The sequence below is a fragment of the Mercenaria mercenaria genome, chromosome 10, assembly GCF_021730395.1.
Source record: "Mercenaria mercenaria strain notata chromosome 10, MADL_Memer_1, whole genome shotgun sequence".
In the NCBI taxonomy this organism is placed as follows: Eukaryota; Metazoa; Mollusca; class Bivalvia; order Venerida; family Veneridae; genus Mercenaria; species Mercenaria mercenaria.
Genome location: NC_069370.1, coordinates 72,957,921 through 72,980,333, shown reverse-complemented (window position 1 = coordinate 72,980,333; position 22,413 = coordinate 72,957,921). Strand labels below are relative to the sequence as shown.

The 22,413-nt window shown below is 34.3% G+C and overlaps 2 long non-coding RNA genes across 2 annotated transcripts; both read right to left on the bottom strand.

The window, feature by feature from the left end:
- Positions 1 to 1,615: 1,615 nt before the first annotated feature.
- Positions 1,616 to 5,482, bottom strand: LOC123545121 (uncharacterized). The gene is made up of 2 exons (XR_008372852.1): positions 4,920 to 5,482; positions 1,616 to 4,070 (listed from the first exon to the last, which is right to left on the bottom strand). It is a non-coding gene; the product is annotated as an uncharacterized LOC123545121 (long non-coding RNA).
- A 10,203-nt stretch (positions 5,483 to 15,685) lies between these two features.
- LOC123561303 (uncharacterized) lies at positions 15,686 to 20,179 on the bottom strand. Its single transcript, XR_008372853.1, has 3 exons — positions 20,148 to 20,179; positions 17,404 to 17,570; positions 15,686 to 16,361 (listed from the first exon to the last, which is right to left on the bottom strand). It is a non-coding gene; the product is annotated as an uncharacterized LOC123561303 (long non-coding RNA).
- Positions 20,180 to 22,413: the final 2,234 nt, after the last annotated feature.

Here is a 22,413-nt window from a genome sequence, read left to right as displayed (position 1 = left end):
TGATTTTTTTGACAGTAAACATTTCAAAATAAAGAGTCGACTCCTGAGAAAGTAACAAGACTAAAAACAGGCTGAAACGTCTATATAGATTAAAGATATAAGGAGGATATTACATGAGTGTCTTTTCATATTGAATTTATTAAACAAGTTGAATAAAATGATAAAATGCGAGGCTTTGTCGAGCATTTTATCAATTTTATTCAACGAGTCAAATAAAATTAATGTGAAAAGTCACAAATAAAATATTCTTTTTATCACATACTAGCTTTTCCTGTCAAAACATTAAAATTTCTACTTTCTTTAACTATTATAAACAAGTCAATCTGACCAACGAACGACTGGTGTATTATCATTTTTATGTAATGGCTTAATTATACTCCCGCGACGTCAAACAGGAGATAAATTTATTTTTTAAAACTGAACGCTACAAACAGATTCCCGCTCAGCTAGCATAATACATAGAACACACAAGATCTCAAAGTAGGTTCGAATACCTGGCGGGGCATTCTTGTTCTCCGTGATTATTTGCTAAAGGCAATATATCTAAGGTCATTCATTCTCTACCTCTGACTTATGAGGGGGAGTTGCCAGACATTTGTGGAGAACAGCTTAAGACTTGTAAGGAACCCAGGGATACTAATGCAGTTAACTGACAAATTTTATCAGAGAAAAATTCACATTGTTTATTGCAAACTCCAACAGTGTTCTTTGCCTTATTGGTGCAGTAGATTGTTTTGACAACACTTCTGTGCAGATGTTGGGTATTTTAAGGCAAAGTTGATACAGCTGAAAAGATGTTTAGTAGAAAGGTTCTTTGAATACAATTATGTATGAAATTTGTTCTTAAAATACCGTAGTCTAAAACAATACCATACATTCCTTACAAAACTTGGTATATGTGACCAAATGTTTAGAGTTTAAGTTGAGCGTAACTCTACATTTTAGAAGTCATCGCTGAATAAATATTAGACAATTGTTTTTATTTATAATGGAATAAAGTCTGATGTAATGTGAATACTTTTTAGTAGGCATTATACCGTTGACAAGGGATAAAATTCACTTAATGTTGATATATTTCCCATTATAATACTGCAAATGAATTTCTCGGATTTTCATTGGTTAACATGCACGTTATATAAAACCGTATACCCCGTGAGCGAATTTCCCCTTCAGCGGGCCCCTCTACACTGACGGTATATACGGAAAGTGAATATCGATTTTGATTGGCCGTTGCGTAAGGCCATTTTTCAGTTTACATTAGAAACAAAATGGCGGACGTCTCTCGATTCGAAAATTAATTCAATGATTACCCTTCTTTGAGATGGTTTCATATCAATCATGGAGTTATTCTATACATTTAATAAAGTTCATTTTCTGGAAAGCTCGTCATTTTGTTGTTATTCATAGGAGACAAAGCAGTACGAGTCATATTTTTCTTGCCAATAATGGCAATATTCACCAGTTGATTTAAACAAGCACTTAAATTTATCTTGTGTACAACACTGTCAACAGCAACTGAACGACTGGTCACTGCAGATAAGTCTGCTTAGTCTGTATAAACTAATTAAATAAACAAAATGATTTACTATCATAACAAATTCAAATAACTAAATGGTATCACTTCATAAATTTATTTCTAATAATAACAATACAGTAGCCTACCGCAGTGAGCAAATTTCAAGACTGGATTAAAAAACATTGACAACAACAATTTTTTTTTTAAATGAATATAAAAGCAAAAAAATTTAACAGGAGTTTTCTTAAAAAACAAATTTAAAATACAAAATTAATTCAACTAAGAGCGGTCAAACCAGCACTTGCCGCGAGGTGTATTCCAGTGCTCGGTGAAACGTTGTAAATTTGAAATAAATCGATATAATAAAAAATAATTAAGAAATAATATATCTCATCCAGTGATTTCTCGTTGAATAAATCATTGTTTGGAGTTCAGATGCGAAGGAATTATATCACGAGGATGCAGCCTGAATGACATAATAATACGCATCTGAAACGACAAACAATGATTTATTCAAGAGCAAATCACTAATCGAGATGTATTATTTCGATTCTAACATGTTACCAAGGATTCTTGCCGACATTCATTAAATATTTGCCCGTTTTCAATCGGTTTCTTTTCTAGTGTGCCGCTATGCCGTTTGACGCCATGACGTAATAACTGTGACGTCAGAACAGTGATTTGTTGTATAATAATTCAGTTTTCTGTCTTCTTTGTTTAACAGGAAAATGAATCGGATCGTGTTAGAATAATTAATTTTACGGGTAGAATGCACTTTAGTGGTCCCCGGAAGTTTACAATGCGCATGCGCAGCAAGTTGGGTGTGGGGCAAAGCAGGGATGTGGGGGCAGCAGCCCCCAAACATATTCATCTCAAAATAAAGTTACCTCTTTTAATATTTAAGACATTATTAAACTACTATTATTATAGGGACCGCTAAAGTGCAAGTGCTCCAATTTTACAGCAAGTTCAAACAACAATAATCATCATAATTAACAACTGTGTCATAATGTAGTACACACGGAATGACTGCCATTTCCATGTGATTATATATATATAGTCAGTAGTCCAACTGATTTGACGCCATCCTAGGAAATATTGAGATAATTTTTTCATATGGGCAATATCCCCACTCGCGTCAAACACTCGAAGGTCCAAAATAGTTGCAGCAATTTCCGATGAAATTTTCATCGCTGTCGACGCTTGTCGACTAATATCGTCGGGTAATTCAGCATTGTTCCGACATAAATATCTGTATAGAATCATTCAACATGAAAATAAGCCAGGCACTGGATACACCAGTCTAAAAGTGAATTCCAGAATAAAAGTTCCTACTACCTCAACTCAAGAATTTTAGAATGATGTGTAATATTTGAAAAGTAAAGAAATTACAAACCGACAAATCAAACAGAAGCTTGAAAACATCAATACCTAAATTACATACTCATATTTATACTCTTCCAAATGGCACGAGCGAATGCGAATTACATACATCAACATTTTTCCATACAGTAAAACCTGTCTTAAACAGCCAGCCAAGGGTGTTGGGAAAAGTGGCTGTTTACAGCAGGTGGCTGCTTAATGCAGGTAATTTATAGAATAAATGACCATTTTGGGAAATGATCGAGACACGGGCTGCTTAAGACAGGTTGGCTGCTAATTAGAGGTGACCGCTTAAGCAGGTTTTACAGTACTGGCATGCAATTTTCGTATCGGGTACGTGACGTCATTTGTAACACTGTTTCGTTCTTTTAATATCAAAATTTTCAATTTTACTTTGGTTAAAGAACTTATTTATTTCATCTACCAGAATAATTCTAAGATTAGATCTAACTCTGTGTATGTAATGAAAATTAGCTTTGCATCCAGAAATATGAATTTGTTCTTTCTCAGAATAATATTGCGCTAGTCTAGGATCTGCTGCAGAAATTATGCATATTTTTCGACAAAAATCAAATCATAAAGTCTAAGCAATAAATATATTTGTTGACAAGACTTAGTGTTACTGTTAGTAATGTCTTAGCAGGGCTTATGTCATATGACACAGTTAATTTGACAATAGGTACTGTCCTGTAAGTGACTTCATGAAATACATTTATTAAATCCAAAATCTGACCGGCTGCAGTAATACCGAAGACAAGAGTTTTTAACATGGTGTAATTTATGTTACCATTATTGTCCTACTAGTCGTAACGTACGTTCGGTGTCAGAGTTTATGTTGCGTCTTTGCAAAAATGTTCCATTCCATATGACTGTGTGAAAGGTGCCATATTCTCGGTGTCAGAGTTTATGTAGCCTCTTGGCAAAAATGTTCCATTCCATATGTGTGAAAGGTGCCATATTCTCGGTGTCAGAGTTTATGTAGCGTCTTGGCAAAAATTTTCCATTCCATATGTGTGAAAGGTGCCATATTCTCGGTGTCAGAGTTTATGTAGCATCTTGGCAAAAATGTTCCATTCCATATGTGTGAAAGATGCCATATTTATGTGAATAGGTTATTCTAATCTTTGGCAGTGATTGGCCAGCAGGTATCATCATCATTGGCTATATATACCTGCAATTAAAAATAATTTTTTATTCCAAAGACCACACAAAGTATATTTTTCCAAAATTACTTTTAAATGCGACTGAAGTGCATAGATATTCTATAAAATTAATAAAATTTCAGAGGGATTGGCATGAACCTTTACATTATTCTGAACCGTGTATTTGTCAAATTTTCTCGACATAACATTAATTAACCCTTACCCTGCTAATCTTCTATAATGAATTGTCCATCTTTCAGTTTGGACAGTACCATTAAATGTTAAAAGGAGTGCTTACCAAAAAGATACTGACTGAATGGCCAACAATGCAGATCATGATCAGACTGCATGGATGTGCAGGCTGATCATGATCTACACTAGTCGCAAAGGCAGAATCAGTCATGTCCAGCATGATAAGGGTTAAAACAACAACAGCACAAATGGAACGCTTTTAATCAATGACAGAAATTTATGAGCAGCACCATTTTTACACAAATATTGGTTAGATGAACGTATCACATTATTACCAAAAATAAAATAAAATAACAAAAGTCATCAATAAATTTATTATCGGTCGGTTAAAAAAAACCTATAGGTCAGGCTATGTGTCCCGTTACTGGACATCTAAGACACAGGTTAAACTTCCAGTTAACGGACGGCTGGACACTGAGTCGAGGACTGACACTGCTCATTATTTATAGTTGGGTGTTCTCATTTAAATATTAGCTATGAATAGCTAAGTTTATATTCGGGTGTTAGCTATGAATAGCTAAGTTTATATTCGGGTGTAATCATTTAAATATTAGCTGTGAATAGCAATTGAACCACTCTTTGAAAAGGAATATTTTAAAACATCTGCCATATTCTGAAATACCTACATTTCTCTTATGATCCCTGGATTCTGTTCCTGAAATGACTTCTAGTTCAATGCGGCCACAGCATGTTGAATAACTTCATCTGATTGCACTTAGATGACCTGACATCTAACATTTGATTTTTCCTAGATTTCCACTTTATATGAACATCCAAAGAGATACTGTGAGTACTGGTACTTCTTTGGCACATCATGACATATTCACTCTACTTCCGTGTTCAGGCTAAAAGTACACGCGACCCGAGGCTGAACAGCTTAGATAGAAGATTAAACGGATAAGCAAGTTTTACTTCAGTTCTCCTTTACTACAATCCAAGTTCTTACTCGAGAAACTCGAAACTAGCTGTAAATTTCCTTAAAACATTTATAATTCCATTTGTAAATCCAATTTCTTCCGCAACCAAAAAACGCAAACCTACCGTTATCTTCGTATGTGTCCGCGTCCTTTACGGAAACGCACGAAAAACAAGGTGCGGATTGAGGCACCAAATGGGGAATTGAAAAAAATAGTAATATTTGTCAAACTAAGGAAAATCGTTGCTATTGAGACCAAATACGCGAATTTGCAGTATTATAAATTCGTTATAAAGGTTTCTGACGGGATATACGGTGGGCATATAGCCTGCTGAGATTCATATAACCCTCGGCTATCGCCTCGGGTTATATGAATCACAGTCAGGCTATATGCCCACCGTATATCCCGTCAAAAACCTTTATAACTAATATTATGTTTAGCAACAGACAGCTTGTGGGCTATCAGATACACGTGCAGTTGGTCGAAAATAACATCACTAAATAGATTATCCAAGACTTACGATATTGTAACTAACTTACAATACCTTAAGTTACGAACCCTTAACGAGGGCGTTAAGAGGTGTTTGGAGATAGCTGAATAACGCTACCTTAGTCTTACCTTAGGTTTATCGTAAATCATACCTTAACTTACGATACGAATAAGTTTTCGAGATAGTGGCCCCAGTGTAACAACTAGAAGTATAACAATACATTACACTTTCAAATTGCAGAAATTAGCGTTATAAATTAACTCTGACAAAATGTAAAACATTTTTTAACTTGACTATTCAAAGAATAGTAGAGCTATTGGACTCACCCATGCGTTCGCGTCGGCGTCCCGATTTGGTTAAGGTTTTGTATGAAAGCTGATATCTCAGTAACCACTTGTGGGAATGGATTGAAACTTCACACACTTATTCACTGTGATAAACTGACCTACACTGCACAGGTTCCATAACTCTGTTTTGTTTTGTTACAAAATTATGCCCCTTTTTCGACTTAGAAATTCTTGGTTAAGGTTTTGTATGTAAGCTGGTATCTCAGTAACCACTTGTGGGAATGGATTGAAACTTCACACACTTATTCACTGTGATAAACTGACCTACATTGCATAGGTTCTATAACTCTACTTTTTACAAAATAATGCGACTTTTTCGACTTAGAAATTCTTGGTTAAGGTTTTGTATGTAAGCTGGTATCTCAGTACCCACTAATGGGAATGGATTGAAACTTCACACAATTGTTCACTTTCATGATCTGACATGCACTGTGTAGGTCCCATAACTATACTTTGCATTTTTTTTCAAATTATGCCCCTTTTTTTGACTTAGAAGTTTTTGGTTTAGGGTTTGTATGTAACCTGTTATTTCAGTATCCACTAATGCGAAAGGATTGAAACTTCATACACTTGTTCACTGTCATGAGCTGATAAGCACTGTGAAGGTTCCATAACCCTTTTTGCACATTTTTACAAAGTTATGCCCTTTTTTCGACTAGTGTATTCATTTAATTGACAAGGCTGTTGAATAGTCGAGCGTTGCTGTCCTACAGCTCTTGTTGCTAATTAGAGCTGAGCACCCAAAAAGTAATGAAAAAAGTTGTATTAAACTGTAAATGGCATCAAATACTGAAATAGCATCCTTAATATCAACAGCATGATCAGAACAGTTCATGAATTATATCAAAAGTAATTTACTAGCATTTGTTTCTGAGCACAATTTTGAAACTAAACAATGGGAACGTTGAATTCAGGGTATTGTATTCTTACAGATTATAACTGGGCTTTCTTAAATCAATATTACATTATAAATAAATCATGAAAATGATAATTTAGTAAACCTTTTCACATTTTTTGTAGAAATTTCAAATGAAAGTCTAAACAGATTTACAGACTGATACATCAAGGAAAATGTAAAATATTCTGGATTATGACTAATGACCAAGTCCATTAAATCGTCAAATTTCTGGAGACTTTCTAAGACTTTAATTATACGCGTGTCAAACTGAAAATGGCAAGCTGTTTTTTTTTTCCTATTTAAAAACATTTTGACAGTTAATGATAAACAGCCTCAATGATAAGGAAAAATAAATATTAAATTTAAATTTCTTATGATTTTTTTCAACTTTTTCGCAGACAGAAATATTGCTGGTCTCTATTCAAAATAACTGCTTGACTACCTTTTTTACCCAGAAAAATTCTCCTGATGATGCAAAAACTGAAGTTGCAAAATGGTAGGCTCAATCAGCATATATAATGGTTAATTAACAAAGTTGTTAAACTGGTAAAGCAGAATAAAGGATATTTTTGCAAAAAAGAACGTGAAGTATGCAAGATGCTTTGCACGTTTGTTTGTTTGTATTTTCTAGTTTCCATGGTTTGACATTTTATCAAATGACTGAATTAGGCTTTTCTTTTTAGATTCGCAATTTATTATTTCCAAAAAAATATGCTAAATGAATTCCCATTTATGATGAAATTGTCAAAATTGCAGACTCTAGAATTTCCCTATAGAAACAAGAGTCAGTGGTCCAGAGGTTAGATGGCAGAGAACAAAACAAGTGGATGCAAGTTCAAGCCACCTATTCCCTGACATTGTTTTGGATAAAAGCTCTAGTGTATCTAGTATACACTAGAGAGTAAAGCTTTTCAAACTGAAATGAGCAACTTTAGTGTCTTCTAAACCTTAAATTACAAACACTTTTCTGATAGGGAACTTATATACAAACACACAAGTCTACCTGGGTTTCTTACCTGTAATCTGTGTCCAAGAGAGACATTGTTGAAACCAGAGGCAAATTCTGCTCTCAATGAAGTTCAAAAGCATAGAGTCTGATTCACTACACTCTTTACAATATTTCTGATAAAAAAATTTTTCACCTATACTATATAATGTATGATGCTTAGGCTCAATATCAAATTACTTAATCTATATCTAAAATAAGTAATTTAGTAATGACAATATTCAATGAGTGATGATATAGAGATACACTTTGGTACTAATGTAATTCAAAAATGATATTCTTTTAAAATTTCTATGCAATTATAGCAGGTAAGTTACAGATCAGGCTTAAAAATGTCATTTGACAAATGATATGTCATTTTTCATGAGCTATCAAATACTTTTTTTGTATTCATTACATTTAAATTTTGAACAAAAAAATCATACCTAATTTAAACAAGCATTTAACGTCATAATTAGAACATGTTAAGTCACTAAATACTCACGGAAGAAATCTTGACATGTACAAAATGTCATCAGCCAAAAAAAAAACACCCCTGTCTACCAAATATGTAATAGAACAAAAAGGATTTTCTATTAGAAATTACTTTACTTACCAAATCTGAATCAAATGATTACATGTTTTTAAACACACACATTCTTAGATGAAAAACAATTTTCAGTTGTATTTCCATTATCTCAATGAACTTCAATACTAATATCATTTGATATTCATGGTCAACCATTCATGCATCAAACAGTTATATAATATGCATTACACAGAGGCAATTTATATGCCTCTAGTATATATATGCTCTCACCCACTCCCCTCACAATACCACCTCAGAAGCAGAGTGCCTTTGCCTGCGGGTAAGGATTTCATGGGAACCCCTTGTGTCATATGAATGTTATAGATCAGGCGCAAAGTGTTATTCCTTCTGTTGGTGGTGGTGGGGGGGGGGAGGGGCTTAAACGAGAGCTGTTAAGTCTGGCTAGATAATCTCTTTTAAGATTTTAAAGTTTATTCTTAATTTCTATATTTTCCCTTTTACTATCTCAGCAAATTCCTTCTTAACTCTGATAATATTTTTTTTTGTGATGAAAAGGCACAAATATACAAAATCAGAATAGCCTCAGCAACAAATACAAAGGGTCTGAATACGGACTAGCTATCCGACAGTATGATAGGGCATATCTGAGGAAACTAGAGCAAATACAAATTGATAAATATACCCAAAAATGAATGATGATGGAGTCTGACTTAAATCCATTCATTTACAAGAGAAATACAATTAAAACACAGTAAAATATTCGTGTAAAAGGGACATAATTCATGAAATATTTCTGCAAGAACAATGCACCTTATGCCATGATGTGAAGTTAAATTTTAAATCAAATCTATTTAGTGATATCAAAGATAGTGTGAAAAAGTGAAAATGCATCAGAAAGTTACCATGAAGTTCTAAGTAGACCGTGGCTATATTCATGAAACACTGGTGCCATACTTTTGCGATATGATGCAGCTGATGATATGCCTGTATAAATACTGGTATTTTTAAATTTGAATCAAATCCATTTTGTAATAACAAAGATAGAATGAAAGTGCATCATAACATTAACCTGAAATCCTAAGTAAAATGTGGGCTAAATTCATAAAATATGCTGCCAGAGTTATGGCTCTTGTGTCATATGATGTGGGTGATGATGAGGGACAGCTATTTGAAGTCTGATGCAAATCCATCAAGTAATAACAGAGATAAAGTGAAAGCGTTGGCCAAGGCAAAGGCACGGACACCTTGGTGAGTTAGATAGCTCTCCATATATACTACTCTAAATATATATTGGACAGTTTACCTCCACTGAAAATACAAAATAAATTACAGCTTTCATTAAAGGTGATTAAGCAGTTAAAAAGATATTGCTGGACACAAATTTAAGCTATCTGATCTTTGACCTCTAAGACTGACCTTAACCTTGAACTCAGTGGCCTGGGTCATGTGCTGTGCATGTCTTCTTGATGAAGTAAACAACTGATGCTAATTTTAAGAAAATCTTTCAAGTAGTTTAGATAATATGGAAAGGACAAAATTTAAGTTATTTGACTTTTGACCTCCAAGTGTGACCTTGAGCTTGAACATAATGAAATGGGTGATGCACTCTGCATGCCATTTTGTTAAGGTTAACAGTTACTGCTAGTTTCATGAAAATCTTCCCAGGGGTTAAGAAGTTATGAAACAAACAAAGTTAAGCTATTTATCCTTTGACCTCCAAGTGTGATCTTGACCTTTGACCTTGTGACCTATGTTGTGTCCTCTGAATGTTAACCTTAAATCACACTGGCCATAGCTTTATCAGATCAAGTGGATTCCAACGTTGTTTGAGCGGTGAATTTTACGCCGATCAGATGGAGAAATATGGCCGATACTACAAATTTCCGGTCTTGTAAGTATGATTTAAGGGAAATTCTACCCGTTAAATAACGAATCAAATAAAAACGATGAGCGCACCTGGAGCACAAATGTGTCCATTTTTTAGCACATGTGTCCATTTAGCCGAGATTTGTGCCGTTTATTCAAACACTTCTGTACAGTCCGGCTGGGGAAGGAGATTTTTGACAGTTTTTGAATATATCGCCTCAAATATAGTGTTTATCGGGAACAAGTAACTGTTAAAACACTTTTTATGCAAAGGGCTACCTCTTAAAACAAAGCGTGTTTATTTTCATAGAATTATTCAGGGTTGTTTCTGAAAAATCGACCAAAAACCTAATGCAACGCCATTTTGAGTGGTTCGCTATGCAACGCAATCAAGTGGATACCGTTCTGTGTCTTACTTGCAAAGTCTTATCTGTCTTAAAAACAGTCGTTAAAGCCTAACTATGAATAAATTTAGTGAGTTTTATATCATTATAATGATCCCGCCATTTCTAATATATTGTACTTTTACATTATTTATGCTTGCTTAACATTTAATATATTTTTGCCGCCATTGTCAAAAGACATCAACACAAAAACACAAAGCAAGGATGAACATCGAACATTATCATCAAGTAAATAATAGTAATAGTTCGTAAAAAACAAGAACCAATTCACGGATATTTATCTCCTCCACGAATGGTAGTGAACAGCATACCAAAGGCGGGTTTGCTCTTTAAATCAGTATAGTTACAGTTGGTTACTGTAGTCCCTTAAAACCAATTTATTGCAATTTCATTACTGTTTTGTTGTTCGCTGTTCATACAAAATAAATAAAATTTGGTCCATGATAAAAGTATTGATCAGTTGTTTGTATATATTTTCATTCATATTCCTGGTGTAGCGTTCATTTAGAGAGATAAATCACAGAGAACGTTAAAATTGGCTAGGGAAAAGACAAAATTTTATTTGTCCTCTATAAAACAGAAACGACGTAATAAACCTCTATGGTCGTCTTTCAAAAATGAAAATACAAATGAAATACAGACACCAATGAAAAAAACAAAACAGACCAGAAACACTAATAGACCACAGTTGTACTATGTAACTGTCTCTAACCAAAGAAGAAAAGGGATGTTTGCCAATGGGTACTTATTCGATTTGATAAGAGTTAGAAATATTGTAAAATAATGTATCTGTTGTTTAAGAAAGTTGTCTCAGGACAGCCTTGTCGCTTGAAATGTCTAAAAAAATCTGTCTCTTCCTCTGTTAATTCTTCAAACATTTCATCAGATAAAACTCTTTCTTCTAATACCTTATTGTAAACAAGTTTTTTACTTGATATTTTGGTGCTTGAAGTTGGAGTTAGCAGTCTTTTCGTGTGTTTTTTTTTTTGTGTGTGTGTGTTTATTCACTTTGAGGACATGGAGAACACGCTCTTAGGCGTTTGCTTGGTGACACGTCTCTATTGGTATTGCTGGTCCATTTATTTTTTTTTTCATTGGTTTCTGTATTTCATTTGTATTTTCATTTTTGAACGGCAACAATAGAGTTTTATTACGTCGTTTCTGTTTTATAGAGGACAAATAAAATCTTGTCTTTTCCCTGGCCGTTCTCTGTGATTTATCTCTCTGAAAATAAATGAACGCTTCACCAGGAATATGAATGAAAATATATACAAACAACTGATCAATATGTTGATCACTACCATTCGTGGAGGAAATAAATATACGTGAACTGGTTCTTGTTTTTACGAACTAATACTGTTATTTACTTAATGACATTGCTCGATTTTCATCTTTGGTTTATATTTTTGTGTTGATGTTTTTTGACAATGGCCGCAAAAATATGTTAAATATTACTAGTAAGCCAGCATAAAAGTGAAAAAGTACATTATAAATGACGGGATCATTATAATGGTATAAAACTCTCTAAATTTATTCATTGTTAGGCTTTAATGACTGTTTTTAAGACGGATAAGACTTCGCAAGTACTAGTAAGACACAGAACGGTATCCACTTGATTGCGTTGCATAGCGAACCACTCAAAATGGCGTTGCATTAGGTTTTCGGCCGATTTTTTAGAAACAACCCTGAATATTTCTATGAAAATACACACGCTTTGTTTAAAGAGGTAGCCCTTTACCTAAAAAGTGTTTTAACAGTTACTTGTTCCCGATAAACACTATATTTGAGGCGATATATTCAAAAACTGTCAAAAATCTCCTTCCCCAGCCGGACTGTACAGAAGTGTTTGAATAAACGGCACAAATCTCGGCTAAATGGACACGTGTGCTAAAAAATGGACACATTTATGCTCCAGGTGCGCCCATCGTTTTTCATTTGATTCGTTATTTTACGGGTAGAAATTCCCTTAAATCATACTTACAAGACCGGAAATTTGTAGTATCGGCCATATTTCTCCATCTGATCGGCGTAAAATTCACCGCTCAAACAACGTTGGAACCACTTGATCTGATAAAGCTATGGCCAGTGTGTAAATGATTAACAATTAATGCTGGTTATATGAAAATTGTCCTAGTGGTTTAGAAAAAATGGACAGACATGATGGACAGATTGACAAATGGCCAGCCATGCATGACTATATACTTTGTATATGGGCATATAATAACAATACCCTTACAGAAGCAAGCCTCTGTGGCATACATGCTGCGTATTTGCTGTGTATATGCCGCGAACACAGTAGTACGCCAGAGGAGTACATTTTACATACACCGCATGCTGCGTACATGCCGCGTACTATTTCGACGAGTACACAGCATGTACGCAGGAGGTCACTAGTACACTTCAAGTACGCAGCACAGACTCTGAAAATTTAAGGAGTACACTGCATGTACGCAGGAGGGACTTGTACAAGAATATAGTACACTGCATGTACACCGCAGATACTTCAAAATTTATAACACTTATATTTAGTTGCATTAAAGTTGTTTCCCCTTGATGCAGCTACGCCATTTTCTTCAGATGTTTACCAAATTACATGCTTCAAAAATTGATTTATTTCATTGAAAAGAGGATGAAGAAAAGCATACTAATTTATTTGATAACATCAATCTACATTATTTTGGTAAGGGTATATACTTATTGATGCATGTCACTTATCTTTTTTCTGTTTTTTTCTGTCCAAATGATCAGCATTTGCATAAGAAAGTTGGTGGGGTAAGGAATTTACATTATCACAGCAGTTTCGCCACAAGAGTACACATCATGTATGCAGCAGGAGTACACAGCATGTACGCCGCAGGACTCGGGCCAGGAGTACACAGCATGTACGCCGCAGGAGTACACAGCATGTACGCCGCAGGGGTAGTACACCGCAGGCTTATTTGCATGTGAAAAGTGTATGTGCCGCGTACATGCTGCGTACTATTTCCCGCATACTAAATTCCTCCAGCATACATCCTGTGTACTATGTAGTCCACAGCATGTACGCAGCAAGTAGTACGCGGCAGAGCTCATTTGCATGTCAAAAGTGTACTACAAACGTACTATCGGTGTATGTGCGGTGTATATCCTGCATACTATTTAAAGCCCTTGATTTCAGTACACATCATGTACGCATCATATACGCTGTATGTACACAGCAAGATTACGCAGCAGGCCTTTTTCTTCTGTAAGGGTATGCATATTCACAAATCGACAAGTGCAGTGAGTTTAGCATTAAAACAAAAAAGGTACTTTTGTGCATCCTGCACTAATCGGGGGATCATCAAAATCTCAACTATGAATTTCTCACTAGGAACAGATGTCACTGTGACTTTTGCTGTCCCCGACTCTGTGGCAAGCCACTCTTATCTAAAATTTGTACATCATAGTATCCATAAATACCGGTTGGAGACAAATTGGAGCTCGAATATTTACATCTATAGTCAATAGTACATCATGACAATACCTCAGTAGCTACAATACAGAAAATCAACATGTCATAATAGATGACTTTACCAAATTTTAAATATTTACTTAGCAATCTGAGTATTTGAATACACTGATAGACTGATCAAGAAGGTATGACATATGGTTATATGAGACAAGGTAAAATATGAAATTGAATACCGTCATCCTAATGTGAAATGCCATATTCATTTAAGTGTCTCCTGTCTTATGTTTAAAAATAGTAAAGATCAACTAATATTTTTGTATAAAATTATCTAGTCCATGTCTAAAGTCTACAGATTTATGTCTTCTTTTTGATTAATATTTTTAAACCAGCACTTTTCATAAAAAAGAAATATCTTCATAATCACTGTCTATCAACTTGCCAAATAATACATATAATTTTGATAATATAAGAAAACAGAGGACTAAAGCCAGTGGGTCTCCAGTAGGTAATCCTCCTCCTTGGTCCAATGTTAACTGATCATGCGTAGTGTTGCATTAAGATTGGTCTCCTCGCTATTTGACTTTCAGATGATAGTTATTCATCAAAAATCAACAATCAAAATTCCTAGACTGTGATATATATTTTGAAGTTACCATTAACTATAAAATGTTGTTATTTATGAACATGAGATCAGGTTCAAGGGTTAAAAATATGTTTGGAGGGTCAATTTTGAAATTGCGTCCAGATGTTAGAATTTTGAGCCTAGTGTTCAAACTTACTTTTACAATTGTAATATTGTAACTGACCAATGGGTACATTGTACAAAATGGGACTGGTCTTTTTAACTGTCTGGCTATCAGCTGAACAGTGTCTAACTTCTCTGATTATCAATGCATGTTCTGGAAAGGGCAATAATTAATATACAAAAATTGATTAGCCTCAGGAGTTATATCCTATGAACAAAATCTAGACTAATCTTTCCACTGAATAATCGAATGACTATACCCAACAAACAGAATTTTATATTACATCCTCACAGCTTTTTTGTTATGAACTAAACAATTTATGCATTTTTAAACATTACCGCATATGATCTTGAGACACAAATCACATAAAAGGTCCCCATGAGGTCTGGATATATAAAATCAACATGCTAATGGTGTTGGGCAGTCAAAGCTTTACACTGAAATAAAAACATTCAAAATGAATTATCTACTATATTCAATCAATGTAATTGACCATGTACAGAATAAATACTTTACTTAATGCACCATTCCAAGTTTACATTGCCTTTCCATTTTAAAAGAAAAATATTTTTGTCAAATACCACATACATTCTAATCAGTATATTAAACAAGTTCTAAAGGCCCAGTTTAAGGTGTGTTAATATATCCGGTGTTGAAAGAACACATTATAAAATATTAATAGTGGTAGAAAGAAATGTCAAGAAGTTTTCATATGAAAATGACTTTTTTAAGTAGCATTTGTAACAGAAAAAAAAAATAAATTTGTTAGGGGCAAAACATGTTTTTTGTTTTATAACATCTGCAGAATCCCTAGGGATTGGTCAGTCCTCAAGGCAAATAGGGTGAGGGTACCAATATATCCCCAGAGGGATTCTACAAATGTTATCACATGAAACAAATTCTTGTATAAAAGGTGTAAAAAGCTGAACAAGAGAGTCTTGTTGGTCCTAGGTCGCTCACCTGGATTTGACCATTTGACCTTGAACATAATTATGTATAACACACTGAAGCACAAATGGTAAAAGTTGTGTTTAAATATAAAAAAACAGACAGGTATTAAAAATGCCCGTTTGAACAAATCTGGTAGAAGACTGGACAAGGACACTATGGTCCTAGTTAAATGAAGGTCTGCCAAAAAGTGAGTCATGTGGAGATATATCTGCTTTGATTCTAGTGGCCTTCTGTTTGTCTGTTGTTATCATGTAACCACATTCAGCAAAACTATACGTGTTCCTGGAGAAGTCTGTTCAGTTCTCACCTTTTCTTAACAAGAAACTGACAACTTGCCATCATAACTTCAAATCTACTGTCTTCTGCCTATACACCATGGACAACAAGTCCCCTTGTCAACAGACCAAACTCATTACCTCAACTGTGCTAGTCTTGTTCTCCAGGTATTGACACAATATGGGGCTTATTTGCTGCACAAATGCTGTAGAATAAAATAGGCATAAAAATGAAATATTCACTTACAACAAATCTGGTTATCAACTAGATAATCTTTTTTAAAAATTCAAAATTTTTTCGTTTTCAGCAAAACTGAGAAGCGAATGACATTTAATAGATATTTCAGTAACCTTATAGTTATTTCAAACAGTCTAACTTAAAACTATTAATTTATTGTATTATATATTAAGTTACTCTGCATTGCCTACATCTACAGCAAATGGTATGGACAAACTAAATCTGCACAAGAAGAACAACTTTCAGAATAAATCCATTATGACAAAATTATACTTCCTACAATACGGAAATAAACAACTGAGCTTAAAGTTGACCCTCTAAGAGTCAAATTTTTTCACCTTTTGGGCTAAAAGTTAATCCTTTTTGTAAGAAGATTTTAAGCCTACATTAGTATGTGAAATATCGTTAATCAAAATAGTCAGCGGTTGGTCCAGTTGTGTACCGACACAAACCTGGTCATCTGAGATCAAAAATTGCAGCCATCATTGAAAACAGATTAAATTTTAATCTTTAAAGAAATGCTGACCACAGTTTAAGCTGCAGGATTCGTAAATGATACATATCCACATTCCTGTCATTGCAAGCAAGTTTTTGGATGTCACCCCTGGTGGTCAAACAGTAACCTTGTAGTTTACTAGTATGCTAATAAAGAAGTTTCTTTGATATTATTACTGAATATTCAGATTTCAAATTCTTAAAATGTGTATCATGACTTTTCCCATTTTGCTTCTGTATTAAACTTTTCAGATATAAAAACAGTGCAAAGTAGTGCATTTGGTTGTTGTTTTTTAGGTAGGTTAACAGCACCATTTTTCAATAGTATTTCAGATATAGAATAAGTTTTTGAGACATTATTACATTAAAAACATTTTTTGCAGTCAAAATCTTGTTATTTCATAGGTCTACTTGACAATATTGACTGCAGGACTGGTGGTCTTCTACATTTACTTACAGGTGCCACAATAACCCATAAGATTCCATATCTATTAATTAGTATCTGTCCTACATACCAGATGTGAACACTTGTGCCAGAAGTGAACACTTGTGCTTGGCCATGAGGCAGCTATTGTAGGTCTTATTTGAATGATGGGTATCAAACTTGCAATTTTAGTTCATAGTGATGTGTTTTATCACTGGGTTACAGCACTAATCCAACAGACTGTCTTTCACAGCTGCACTGAAATATACAGAAATGTCAAGACAATCATGGTAGCTAGCCATACTACAAGAGCTGTCACAGGAGACAGTGCGCTAGACTATTTCGATGCTGGATAGTGAAACTGGGCACATCTGTGGAAGCTGGAGATGTCACTGGAGTGGTTAATGACTCCAATGGTGGATGAAGATATTGCACAATAGCTTGAGTCTGTGTCAAAAATGTTAAGTTAGAAGAGAAATAAAGATAAAGTGTACCAAAACACTAAATAAGTATAATTCTAAGCAAACAGGGGGCATAATTAATGAAAAATTGGTGCCAGAGTTATGCATCTTGTGTCATATGATGTGGGTGATAAGGTGTAACAACTATTTTATGTTTGAATCAAATCCATTTAGTAATAGCTGAGATAGAGTGAAAATGCACCAAAACTTTAACCTGAAATTCTAAGTAAAAAGGGGAGATAATTCATCAAATATTGGTGCAAGATTTATGGCTCTTGTGTCATATGATGTGAGTGATGATGTTGAACAACTATTTTAAGTTTGAATCAAATCCATTTAGTAATAAATGAGATAAAGTGAAAGTGCACCAAAACGTTAACCTGAAGTTCTAAGTAAAAGTGGGGGATAATTCATTAAATATTGATACCAGAGTTATGGACCTTGTGTCATATGATGTGGGAAATGATGTGGAACAATACTTTCAGATTGAATCAAATCCATTTAGTAATAACTAAGATTCTAAGTAAAAAGGTGGGGTAATTCATGAACTATTGGTGAGAGAGTTATGGCCCTTGTGCCATATGATGTGGGTGATGATGAGGAATAATTATTTTAAGTTTGAATCCATCAAGTAATTACAGAGATAAGGAGAAAAAAGAGAAAGTGTAAAAAAAACTTTAACCAAGGTGGGGACACAGGACGCCAAAGCCAACGCCGGGTTGAGTAGGATAGCTCTCCATATACTTCGTACAGTAGAGCTAAAAATGGTAGCATATATTGCAAGATGATAGCATCTCATACAAACTTCATGACTGTTTAACTTTAGTTTCTTAACATTCAGAAATTTCTGTAATCATAATTTCTATATAAACAAGAGGACCATGATGGTCCTGAATCGCTCATCTGTCCCCACATGACCTAGTTTTAAACTGAGAATGACGTCGTTTTTTCTATTACTTGACATAGTGACCTAGTTTTTGAGCTCATGTGACCTAGTTTTAAACTTGACCTAGATATCATCAAGATAAAAATTCTGACCAATTTTCATGAAGATCCATTGAAAAATATGGCCTCTAGAGGTCACAAGGTTTTTCTATTATTCGACCTTATGACCTAGTTTTTGAAGGCACATGACCTAGTTTTGAACCTGACCTAGATATCATCAAGGTGAACATTCTCACCAATTTTTATGAAGATCTCATGAAAAATATGGCCTCTAGAGAGGTCACAAGGTTTTTTCTATTTTTATACCTACTGTCCTTGTTTTTGACCGCATGTGACCCAGTTTCGAACTTGACCTAGATATCATCAAGGTGAACAGTCAGACCAATTTTCATGAAGAACCATTGAAAAATATGGCCTCTAGAGAGGTCAAAAGGTTTTTCTATTTTTAGACCTACTGACATAGTTTTTGATTGCAATTGACCCAGTTTCAAACTTGACCTAGATATCATCAAGATGAATATTCAGACCAACTTTCATACAGATCCCATGAAAAATATGGCCTCTAGAGAGGTCACAAGGTTTTTTTTATTATTTGACCTACTGACCTAGGTACTGATGGCACTTGACCCAGTTTCGAACTTGACCTAGATATCATCAAGGTGAACATTCTGACCAATTTTCATGAAGATCCATTCATAAGTATGGCCTCTAGAGAGGTCACAAGGTTTTTCTATTTTTAGACCTACTGACCTAGTTTTTGACCACAGTTGACCCAGTTTCAAACTTGACTTAGATATCATCAAGATGAACATTCAGACCAACTTTCATACAGATCCCATGAAAAATATGGCCTCTAGGGAGGTCACAAGTTTTTTTTTTATTATTTGACCTACTGACCTAGATTTTGACCGCACATGACCCAGTTTCAAATTTGACCTAGATATCATCAAGATGAACATTCTGACCAACTTTCATAAAGATCCCATGAAAAATGTGACCTCTAGAGTGGTCACAAGCAAAAGTTTACGGACGCACGCACGGACGATGGACGCTGCGGGATCACAAAAGCTCACCTTGTCACTTTGTGACATGTGAGCTAAAAACATTTATTTTTCATCAAAACTAAGATATAAACATTATCATTAGTTACAGAGATCACAAGATCTACAGCCAGCTAGTATGATACAAAAGAAGTTTCAAGTGATTTGTTGTGAGTTACTTGCAGAAAACAAACTATCTCAGTATGGAATCCAGGAACGCTTGGTCCTGTTAATAAATACTAAATGAAATACTATTGAAACCTTAGAAATATCAGTGGGGTAGCTTATTAAACAATTTAAATAATATTGAAGTTATAATCAACAAAAGTAATTTAAATTTCTAACACAAATTTTATATCTTTATCATATAAGAATCAAAATTTACATACCCATTTTTTTCACTATATAGACACTCTTCTACCTGAAAGATAGCAATCAGAATTTCTCGTACTTCAGTTTATGATTTTTTAAAGAATGTTTAAACAGAAAATGATGATTCAATATATAAATGATATTATTTATATTATTGAAAAAAAAGAGAGACCTGTATCTCCCTTTTATCTGACAGTTTTGAAAATAATCAGAAAATCTGAAAATGATTAAAAATCAATTTTTCAACATTTTAACTTGTTAATTTTTCAAATATGACAAGATAATGTGCTTGTAGGTCAATTGGCGAAGGCAACTGTTTTTATTTGTATCATATTCAGTATTAGAAAACCTATATCAGATGTAAAATTATTAAAGAAATAATATATAGAAAAACTGTGTTTTAAAGTTATTAACACACGGTAAGAGGAATAATTTCACGGGGGTGTAGCCTGTGTGAATTATTCTGGTAACGTATAACTGATTTTGAGTGTATTAATTTAGGTAAAACATGATTTTGCTACACATTATTTTGATTCTAATATAATATGTTCTTAATCTAAAACAGTAGATAAAATATTGTAGCGCTCTTTCTTGGTCGCAACAAAAACATTGACATCATCGCACGTTAACGTCATTTTAGCGCCTGTTTTAACAACAAGAGCTGTCCGTAAGACAGCCAAGCTCGACTATTCGAAATATTGTCCCAGAAGCAGGAAAATATTACCCAAAAAGGTTAAATATCAAAAGAGTTTTAAGTTCAAAAGGGGGAATAATTTGACCAAAATGCATATCAGTTATGGGACATGCTGCTATCAACTAGTTTTATAACCCCGAAGGCACATGTGAAGTTTCAATTCAATATCTGCATTAGTTTTGGAGATAGAAACTTGCATGTAAAACTTTAACCAGAATTTTCAAAGTCCAAAAGGGGGCATAATTTGCCCAAAATACATGCCAGAGTTATGGGACTTGATCCAGTGGGGTAAGTAACTGATCTAGAAAAAGAAAAATAAGTTTCAAATCTATATGCCTTTTAGAAATAGCTGTATGTACTTGCACGCAAAACTTTAACCAGAATTTGCTAAGTCCAAAAGGGGGCATAATTTGGCCAAAATGAAGGTCAGAGTTATGGGACTTGCTGCTATCAACTAGTTTTATTACCCAGAAGACACATGTGAAGTTTCAAATCAATATCTGCATTAGTTTTGGAAATAATAACTTGCACGTAAAACTTTAACCAGAATTTTCTAAGTCTAAAAGGGGGCATAATTTGCTCAAAAAACATGTCAGAGTTATGGGTCTTGACCCAGTGAGGTTGGTAATTGATCTAGAAAAAGAAAAAGTAAGTTTCAAATCTATATGCCTTTTAGAAATAGCTGTATGTACTTGCACGCAAAACTTTAACCAGAATTTTTTAAGTCCAAAAGGGGGCATAATTTGGCCAAAATGAAAGTCAGAGTTATGGGACTTGCTGCTATCAACTAGTTTTATAACCCCGAAGACACATGTGAAGTTTCAAATCAATATCTGCATTAGGTTTGGAGATAGTAACTTGCATGTAAAACTTTAACCAAAATTTTCAAAGTCCAAAAAGGGGCATAATTTGCTCAAAATACATGTCAGAGTTATGGGACTTGACCCAGAGAGGTTGATAATTGACCTAGAAAAAGAAAAAATAAGTTTCAAAGCTATTTGCCTTTAATTGATGGCTGTATTTACTTGCATGCAAAAACTTAACCAAGGTGTGACGCCAACGCCAGGGTGAGTAGAATAGCTAGACTATTCTTCGAATAGTCGAGCTAAAAACAAGCATATTAGAAGTAATGATCATCCTCAGATTATATAAAACATTTTTTAACTTATTAAGAACAGACAGGTAATAAAGGAGATAGTTAAGGCTATTTACATAGCTTCATAGCTCATACAAGACATCACTCTCAGACCAAATCCTACATGCTAATTTTCCTTACAGGTTGACAACATCCCACTTTGCTTACTTCATAGCAATTCTGGAAAATATCAAAAAGGAAACAAGGAGCTGCGTTCAATGAAAGCTTGATGCCTCCAGTGGCATCCTTGTCGATAGATTTTGCACCTATGTCCAAAACGAGGTCAAGGTCAAGGTCGAACTGAGGTCAGGTGATGTTTGAAAATGAGGAATGGTCACAGTTTACATTCTGTATTAGTATCAATTCATTCTTGTAAGGGGTATTGATGCTAGACGAAACGGTCCTATTTGGTTAACCAAGAGATGGCTCATATAAAGCAACCGAATTCCAAAAT